At 35.4% G+C, this 10,000-nt stretch overlaps 1 protein-coding gene across 5 annotated transcripts in view; it reads right to left on the bottom strand.

Moving 5' to 3' along the window:
- ZNF407 (zinc finger protein 407) overlaps nucleotides 1–10,000 on the bottom strand; it is a 329,424-nt gene that overhangs the window by 136,312 nt on the left and 183,112 nt on the right. The window contains exon 5 of one of the 5 annotated variants that reach the window (XM_085539784.1): nucleotides 347–10,000. This exon is cut by the window's right edge and continues 7,976 nt beyond it. The exons of the other annotated variants lie outside the window; for them this stretch is intronic. The gene's annotated coding sequence lies outside the window, so the exon portion shown is untranslated. Of the gene's footprint in view, nucleotides 1–346 lie in introns of those variants that run through there. 5 annotated transcript variants of the gene reach the window in all.

Here is a 10,000-nt window from a genome sequence, read left to right as displayed (position 1 = left end):
CTTTTAACAAATAGTTTCTCTAGACTGTATTACAACTTTATGAATGACAAAATAAATCCCTCATTTTTAAATCCACCAAGATGTACATTTAACAGTATTGCACCTATTGAACCTCAATGTGTACTCTATTATTCACACACAATAAAAATGTTAAAATAACACTGAGAGTCTGTCTTTGAAGTGACAAAAGCCAGAAAAATCAGAATTAAAGCTGCAACTCCATCTGTAACTAACCCCTGTGCATGCCTTTGGTAGCCGTCCAAATAAGGTTTCTGACCTTTCTTAAGCTACCTTTTGGTTTTTCTTTTTTTTTTTTTTTTTTTTTTTTTTTTTTCTCTTCTACTTTTGCTGTTGTTTTTGTATTCATCTCCTTTAAAGGACAGGAAAAGAGGCTTCAGTGGTGACAGTGATTTCTACCTATCTCAGATTAGGAGACAACAGAGCAGCTAAGAGACTTCAATATACATACTTTTAAAATAAATAATTATTAATCAGGCATATTTAGTTTCACTGTTTGCAGACTGAGTATTTCATCAAGTTTGTATTTCAGCTTTTGCATCAGAATTTTAATGCAGAAATGAATGATCAACATTTGTAAGAGTAATATTTATATTTTCATGTATATTGAATGGCTTTATTCAAGCACAGGATACCAACAGGTGATGTCTTGATATTTCGCACACACCCACACTTAATAAGTGCCCTTATAATTATTTTCTTGGAAGTAGGGGTGGCATAGCCCACTGTCGCAGACTAGTTGGTAACAGCAGTAGAGTGCACTTTACAAAGAACATAAATGAACGTATCCACGCAGAGCTTAACTAAGAATGATTTTTTTTTCCCCTCCCTCTGTATTCCTGGATCACACAATGCACCGAATGGTGCTGCTCTACAAGCATCTCTTGGAGGAAAAGGCTTTTCTCTATCAGAATACTTTTCATGCCATTTTCTTCAACAGATTTTTTTTCCCATTTGAAAAGTAACCCATATGCCTGAGCTCCAGGTTTAATTTTCAAGTCTTCACTTCAATGTTTCTTCACTGAACAAGTAATAACAACAAAATCAACTAATTCAAAATTGTTGTGAAAATAATAGCTTTCACATGATCAAGCAGGGCCAGCATAAACTTCTGCCACCACTCATAAAAGAGACAACAGCTCTCTTTTATGTGGACCAATGGACGAACCAGGGACTGCATTAGGTTTCACAAAAAGTTGCTGATGACACAAGAAACCTAATAAATCCCAGGTTAAATTCACATTTCTGGATGAAAGCATATATCAGAATTCATCAGCATCTGCCCTATCTACTTTCACTTAGCTTTTTTCACACATACTTTCAGTCATCTTTTTATTAACGTCCTCCATCTTAAGACTCATTTTTGCTATCTGCCCTGCTGTTGCTGCCTAAAACTTTCTACACAGACAAACAGACAAACTGCCAACAGGGAAATCTCAATGAAAACATAAATTTTATTTAAAAATACGTTTTATATAAAATTAGGATGCATGTTCTTTCCTCTTTCTCTTCTCAAGCCCATATATCTTCAAGGTACGGTTACATAAGAATTGTATGGTTTCAAAGTAGTATTTATGCATTAGAAACTACATTGATCTTAGGCCATCAAATCTGATTGAAAACTGCATTTTCAGGACCTGAATCATTCAAATTACCAGGGGAGGCAGGGAAGGGGCTTTAAAAATTTCATAGCAAGCTTTCAGCATTGAATCCAGACAGCTACTAGCTCAAATATTATACAAAGTCTATGCAATGATACAATCTCATACTGATCCTATCACATCCTCCTAATAAGCACCTACCAGAAAGACAGTCTTACTAAATGATAAGTATAGAAAGGAAATATTCTCACCCTCAGTAGTCTTTAAAGTATTTAAGGTGAGCAAAGCAATATTTAACGAGTTGAAAGTGGCAGTAATGTGGAAAGCAGTGCAACGCATTTCAAAGCAATGCTGAATTGCGTGCCATTTGCACCATTTCTGCAGATTGTCAATGCTAGACCATGATCTTAACTTGCAGTCTCACTTCCACCAAGAGAATATGTTTATTTAAGTTCTTGAAACAAGTAGTGTCTACTTAGCTTTATTCTGGTATCTCACAACTTGAGCAAAGACATATACATGCGTATACATTTTTAAATGTAGTTTCATCACTAAACTGTACCTGTTGCTCGTAAAAACAAAATGTCTGTAAATGATTAAGAAAATCACAGAATCAAAGAATGGCCTGGTTTTAAAAGGGCCTCAAAGATCATGTCGTTTTAACCCCCCTGCTGTGTGCAGGGTCACCAGCCACCAGACCAGGCTGCCCAGACCCACATCCAGCCTGGCCTTGAATGCCTCCAGGGATGGAGCATCCACAAATTTTTGAATCTTGCAGTTCTCTGCTGAAAAAGATACTTGTGTGAAAGAATAACAGAAAAACAAATGCAACTCAGAAATCTGAGCAGTGCATGAGGTAAGATATAACAGCCTTGAAAAAAAAGAAGGAAAGAAAGTATGGTACATTCAACTGACGCATCATAATGGATTCAATGTCTGACTGTCATATTCTGCTAAGTCTCTCAGAAACGACATCAAGGGCTTCTGCATTTATCAGCACTTGAGTATCTTCAGTTCTGTGGGGGAAAAAAGTGTTTTCGCAACTGCCATCACCTCAACTCAGCCTTAAATAAGATTGTTCTGTGACTTGTGCATCAGCAATAGGTTACACTCGTCAATTCCTGACCTTTGCTACAGCTTCGAAATACCACCAATTTCAAATGTACCTGTCCTAACACACTGAGCCGAGTGCCTTGTTTCACAAAAGTGACTAAGCTGGCCCATTGCCTTTGACTCAGGGGCACAGCACAGGAAAATGTAGGCCTGAAGTTACTGGCTGGTGAACAAATGTAGGGGTGAAACACAAGTTAGAAGAGTAGACACTTGCAGCTTCTTTATTTCTGCCTTATCTGAAGAACAGTTTAAGGTAAAACACTGTCAAAATTTAGTCTTATTTTTACAAGCTTTGCTGCCTCTGAAAACTATCATTTACTTTGTTGAGATGTCAGATCTTTAACGTCACTGCTTTTCAGAACACAATCTCCCTTTATATTTCTATCTTCCAAACTAAAAACATTTTGAGAAAGAATCAAGTACAAGCGAAGTAGGACTGAAGGGTGCTTCTGCAGGGAAAACAGCCTTGTGAACCAGTTGAAAGACGTGATGCAACCACCAAGCACAGCCTTGTGATTCTCATTTTATTCATTTAAGCATAATGGAAAGTTTAAAATTTATCAACTTCCACAGTGTTATAATATTCTGTCAATTTTGTAGCATTAATCTTGCTGCAAAGCTTTTTATAACACACAATCACTTAAAATAGTGTCACAGCCTACTGTTTAATGCACATAAAGGCACATTTCATTAACACTACTCTATGAGGTTTTACTAGGACAAATATATAATTGAGAAAAAAAAAAGAAAAACCTGAACATCTGTATATTATAGAACTTCAAAGTCTTGTACACCAATACAACCTCAGAGTTGCATTTGAACACTTTTTTTTTTTTTTTTTTTTTTTTTTCCTTTATCTACAGGATTCTAGAATATAATGCTGGGATAAAAGATAAAAAACTTCCAGATTTGCACAATTTAATGGAACAGTTCTTAAAAGGGAACAATTTTCATTTATTTATTTATCTATTTGCTTATCTAACCAGCTATTTATTTATTTATTGAAGTTCCATTACCTTTAATCAGCTCCCCACCACAAATTTCTCAGTTGTGCCTATAGTGCATACTGCCTAATCACTGATGTTTTTACCTGAGGAAAGCTTGGTCTTCCCTAAACACATTCTAGGTAAGTTTATTCCAGAAAATCTCATGGATCTGTATTAGATTCTGAGGGGATTAAAGAAAAAGAAAAGGATGCAAGAGTTTGAATTCTGTAGAAGAAAATAAATCACTTGACCAAATGCTCCACAGGTTATTTTACATAAGCACAAGTAGCCTGCGGAGTTCAGGCACAGGAAGAACAGAGAGGAAAAATAGAACTGTAATTCAATCTATAAATCAGACGGAATGGGACTCATCCATATGTTTTTAAACACAGGTCTTTAATAGTTAGGAATAACAGATTGTCATGGAGTTAGAAGATCAAACTCAAACCACTAGGATGAGTGGGAATGCAGACCGTAAGTTTTGATATCAAATCTTGGCACGTTTTTCAGGAAGCAGGGACACAACATGTATGCTCCAAAGGCTGTAGTGAAACTTGCATCTTTAGGACAGCTCCAAATAGGCAACATCAGCAGAATAAATACATTCAACTTGCAGACTGATAGATGCCTGATAAAAATTATACTTATTAATTGTCAGCTAAATCTTATCATCCTTTCCCAACAAAACAACCATTCACTTAAAAGTTTATCTATGTTTCTCGTGCACATTTGCAGGAGCAGCCTGCTAACTTCACTGTATATTAAGTTAACAGGTTAAGCTTTGAGCAGATATTTCCCATGAAAAATTTCCTCGTTGGGATGCAGACCTGACTAGCCTTAAGAATCAAATCTAACCACTAACATATCCCTTTCAGGCTTCTGAGTGGTACTCAGAACGTATGTATGTTCAAGTGCATACAGTTTTAAAACACAATTAAAACTCATCTCCACACACTCATCAAGTGCTGAAAAAGAGAAGCACAGCATGCCTTTGGACATTTGCAACCAGCTAATTTGACAACTCTCACATTTCTTATTTTTCTATCATGTTAAATTATCCTATCCTTTGCATCCAAAATGACCCAACAGCATTTAATGGCAAGATACCAGGAGATACTCTGACCCACAATTAATTTCCAAGCATATTAAAATATTTATTAAAAAAGACATTGCTTGAAACTCTAGAGGTCTCTCAAAAGTGATGAAAACTACTCTTTTGCTAACAAAACAAAGGAAACACAATGAGTTTAATTTAGGTCACAGTGACATCAGAAAAGTTTATTTATTGCCAGCTTTGTTGCATCCAACAAAGCTTTAATCTGTGACATGCTGAAGCTTGTAAAACAGCGAAGTGGTATGGTATCAGAGAAACTACACCATGCCATACATTTCTAAAAACGTCTGGTGTCAAGCACATTGCACTCAGCAACATCATCAAGAAGAAAGAGGAGGGATTTTTAGGGGTTGTTTTGTGTTTTCATTTCACATTTACAGCTGAAGCAGCCTTTGAAATTTCCTATAAAGACTCTACATACTGACAGACAGCTGTTTTTATGTAGTCAGAGATGATGAGAAAACAATGTTTTTAAGAAGCTGAAAATTAGGGCAGACCTTAGGTTTTACAAAGAAAAAGGGTGAGAATCAAGGCTTTTCCTTCCATAAACTGCTGAGCTCATCTAATTTCAGAAAGCTGTATCTCAGTAGAGCAGAAAGTTGGGAAAACTGGAAAATTTCACTACTTACAGGACAAAAATTAATTTGCTTGATTGCTCAAGCTGGGGTTTCATCAGATGTTACAGGAAAATAAGGAGCACAAATGAGGCTGAGGAATCAGAAATTCCATCTTTTTGAGGGAGCATATTGTGGGCTTTTGGGTACTCTCTATCCTATCACATCTGGCTGACCCCCTGCAGCCCTAAATCTTTTGGGAGCATCTGCCCATTACAGACAGATTAACAGAGACTGAGGAAATAGACTGGCCCCAGGGACATGGGTCCACTGAGAAGGTGACCCACAGCAAGGTTTTTTACAACAGCTTCACCTGTCTTAAAAAAGGTTCCTATTAATTCCAAGCAAAAATATTGGAAAGTACAGTGAGTGACTATATATTTATGGTTCAACTATTTCTTAATTGCATTTAACATATGGTACCATGCCTCAGACTTCCTCTATTCTCAGAGTCATCCAAACCCACGTGCCAGCAACAGCGCATATCTGGTGGGTAAATTTAACCTGAGTTCATGTACCAACAGGAAAAGTTCACCTGCTTGCGAGAAGGCCGGATCTCACTGTTTGTTTGTAAACCTCCCCAGCATGAGCTGATTCTAATACGGAGTCATTACAGTATAACCTTCTGTTGCAATGCTTATAAATAGATAAATAAATACTTGGATTTTGAAAACTTCCCTTTTAAGGTATTCTGTAAAAAAATAAAAATAATTAATAAATAAATTAATAAATTGTTTTACCAGCATCACAACTCATAAAAACTGATTTCATTTGGAGGTGTGGCTTACTGTGCTTTCATAGACTGAAGAGGAAGAAGGGAAAATTTCCTTAGAGCTACAATAGAAGATTTCTTAAATGGAGGTTTGCAGAATTCTCACAAGGTTTGTGTTTTTGTATTAGTTCGGTTCTGGTTTAAATCAGACTGTTCAGTTAAAGAGGTATTTTAAAGCAAAGAAAAGATCAAAACCTGGATTTAAGAAAAACAAAAACAACAACTATTTATTTTTTATTAAATTGGCAATTTTTTTTTTCTTTAATCTTTACTGCTTTTAATTTAGTTTCACATGAAATCATATTGAATAAAATAAACCTGTCACTTACAACAAAATTCAAAAAGAAAACCAGAAAATCCCCTAAAGGAAAAATGAGACTATATGCTGAAAATAACACAGCACAGACTTGATAAAAATTTTAAACAAGAAAAATGGTAATATGCCTTTTATTTCATCTCTGGGGTTGATAACTTTCTATAGATTGGTTTCTACAAAGTTACTTATTTTGTTATTGTATTTAGAGAAATATCTTTACAGTCCTTTAAGGGAATAACTGTTGGTTTGTGATTTTAATACATTCTAGGAATAAGAGCCCACAGTTGTCACAGCAGAGCAATACCAACTTACATTATGATCTTACTGACATCAGTAAAATATCAGACAAACTCAGTTTGACTTAAATCAGCTATAAGCACTATTTTTTTTTCTAAACCTAATATTATTATAATGCGATTTTTCATTATTAGTCCAATTCAACTTGTATTGAAGTCAATGAGATTATGCTGAGTTCTATAAGTATTAGATCAGGCTCTGTGATGATGCTACAGCTATGACAAAATGAGTCTTGTCAAAAGGACTAAGATAAAGTATATCAAGCTGATATTGTTAACAAATTAGTAGTGTATTAAAAACAGAGTTTCCAAATTCTCATTTACTTTTCATCTGTTTGTTTATTGTGTCTCAGATCACATAATCGAAGTAACCACTCTTTTTCATTTTACAGGAGTGGTTTCAATCTATTTCCTTGTCAGGGTTTTTTCCATGGCCATAGCATTCAGCACACTTTGCCAACAACACTGGAAGAAGTAAAATAACTTAAGTAAAATTTTGCTGATATTGCAGCAAGGAGAAGACAAGATACCGACTTTAAAAGATTTTATAGCACTTGTACAAAATGCAAAGTTTAACCCTTGTCAGCTTATCAAGACCTCTCTGAAACTGCGTTGTGCAAGATTTCATTTTGGTTTCCTTGTGACTCAGGCAAAATACCATAGGACTCAGTTTGCATAAAATGCTGAATTAGGTTGGCTTAGTATTATTTGTGATAACAGTGGAACCACAATACAGCGCGAGATGCTAAGACTGATATAATTGTTTTAATATAACATGCAAAATGTTGCACATGTGGAACAGAAGAACTGAGAGCAAAGAGGAATATTATACGTCTGAGAAAATAATGAATATCTTGCTAAAATTCATGGTCTTTTTAATACCACACATTTTGCTAACATGCCAAGTGATATTCAGAGTGCTGTGGTGAGTCCTAAATCATATATATTCTGTCTACTGTAAAAATTGTGCATTTAAAAATAATTAAAGCCAATATGTCTAAAGCACAGCATACAAACTGATGCACAATCTCATTAAAATACACTAAGATTTCTGTAGAAAATGTCTCTGGATTCGACAGGAAAAAAAAAAAAGCCTGTTGGACAGTACGACAGTATTTATCACTATTGTAATGCAATGTTTATCACTAACGCGCCAGCAGAAGCCTTCTTCTCAGAAGGTGAACTCTTTGAAATTAAACAGAAATTAGCAGATGGAAAGTGCTTAATTGTTGTTCAGTTCCTATTTTTCAAAGGAGGAGGTGCGTAACATTACCAAGATATGCATGTATTTTTAATTAAGATACTATCATTCAAGGTTGCGATTCCTAAGCCAATTTACTATTTCAAAATGCACTTCTTCTAAATATAAACACAAGAGAAGCAGAGTACTGTTGCACAAATCATTATGCTCTTAACAGCTGTTCTTTTATGATCTCTATCATTTTGGAAACAATAGGAACATGAACAATTTACTTTCTGCATAGAAATGCATTCTTCTGCCAGGTATGTTCTCTTAATAGGTCAAGTTTTTGTTACATCTTCCCTTATTGTGACCTGCAGATTAATTTCTCAAGATTGTGCCTGTGAATTCTAAAGATGTTTCATTATTATTTTTAAGTAACTGGCACTACCTACTTAAAAAAATATATGTGCAACAGAAATTGGAAGAACAGTAGCGTCCAGATCCAAGCATTTCCATTTTGTATGGTTTCATCTTAAATCTTCAGATTGACAAAACAGTAGATTTTCAGTACAGCAGGTTACTTTCATTAAACTACATTTCAGATGTATCTCAATCATATTTTATTACCCTTTAAAATTAAATGAAATCAGAAGATTTAGGAGATTAAATGCCATTAAAAAGGATTACACTATCTTTCCTATTACAGTGTAGTTTTCTTTCCAAGTTTTCCTTTCCTGTCTATCCCTATCAAAATATATCCCTGCCACCAAGAAAAACTTATCTGGTAAATTTAGATCATGGGTTGCATATTGTGGGCCAGAGAATATATATGAAACCATTCCTGAATAATAATTTCCAAGATACAAATACTGTATGGTCAACCATAGTAGATTTAAAATTAGGATATTTTCCATGCTGAAACATCAGCAAATGACACTGTCATCGGTGATAAACCATCATCAGCCTCTTCAACCTTCAGAAATCAGACTTATCCTCAATATGGCAACAGTGAAACTAACATATGTACCCAGAGTACATGCATGTGTGCTTCTCCTTCCAGGAAGACTGCTCAGCTACTGCTAATAACATTCCAAATTTTCACACTGAATTTTGAAGGACTCTTATTTCTAGACATCCTTTCAAACTGTAAGACTGTGGGTGCTGAACACACTTGCTCTTCTTATCCTAGGGTGTTGTCTGCTCTTTTAGCTGGAAGCAAACCTCTAGTAAATTTCTATTTATCTCCTTGCCAATCAAGATGTGAATGAGTGACAGTAACAGAGCCTTATCTAGGACTCCTGTCTGCTGTGCATTCTGCTAAATGATGTCATCGCTTTAGCAAAAGAAAATAAGCAGATTATTACAGTGACTAGAAGCAAACTAAACATTTGGATTTTTGCATGGACAGATTTACACACTGTCTGTCAGATAAAGCACAGTTTGCCTGCTGCTTACACAACAAGAATGTGCCTGACAGCTTCTTCCCAGCTTTAGTATCTGATTACATAAATAGGCCATTCCCCACTATTCCTGAAGACTGACAGTCTGTCTTGCTTTAAAGAGCAATTTCTGACTATCAGCCTTTCTGTCTTGCACACTGGGCTGATTATCATCAGGGCACTTCCTGGAGGTCCAATCAGTTGTGGCTTCTCTTGAACTCAGGATGTTGCAAAACTTGTAGCCACGAGTATATATTAAAATAAAAATAATATTTAAAAAAAAAAAAAGCCCATTAAAAAATTACCAGCACTGATTCTAAATTTGCATCCTTCATCACATTGCAAACTCTCTCTGATTTCTCAGAGCATTTAAATAAAGATTTCAGACGATTGCTATTTTCAGGGAACACAAAAGAAGATAAAAAACTAAAAAATCAAAGAGAAAAAAAAAACAACCCTGTCCACCAACGAGGAGCAGCTAACTTATCCCCCACCACGAAAAGGCACCTTTTTCATAACTAAGTCTCAGGAATACATATAGCTGCTCC

This window comes from Coturnix japonica, chromosome 2 (genome assembly GCF_054131305.1).
Source record: "Coturnix japonica strain WE chromosome 2, WE-NBRP24, whole genome shotgun sequence".
Lineage (NCBI taxonomy): Eukaryota > Metazoa > Chordata > Aves > Galliformes > Phasianidae > Coturnix > Coturnix japonica.
The sequence above is the reverse complement of the archived record's forward strand: the minus strand, read 5'-3'. Positions and strand labels throughout refer to the sequence as shown.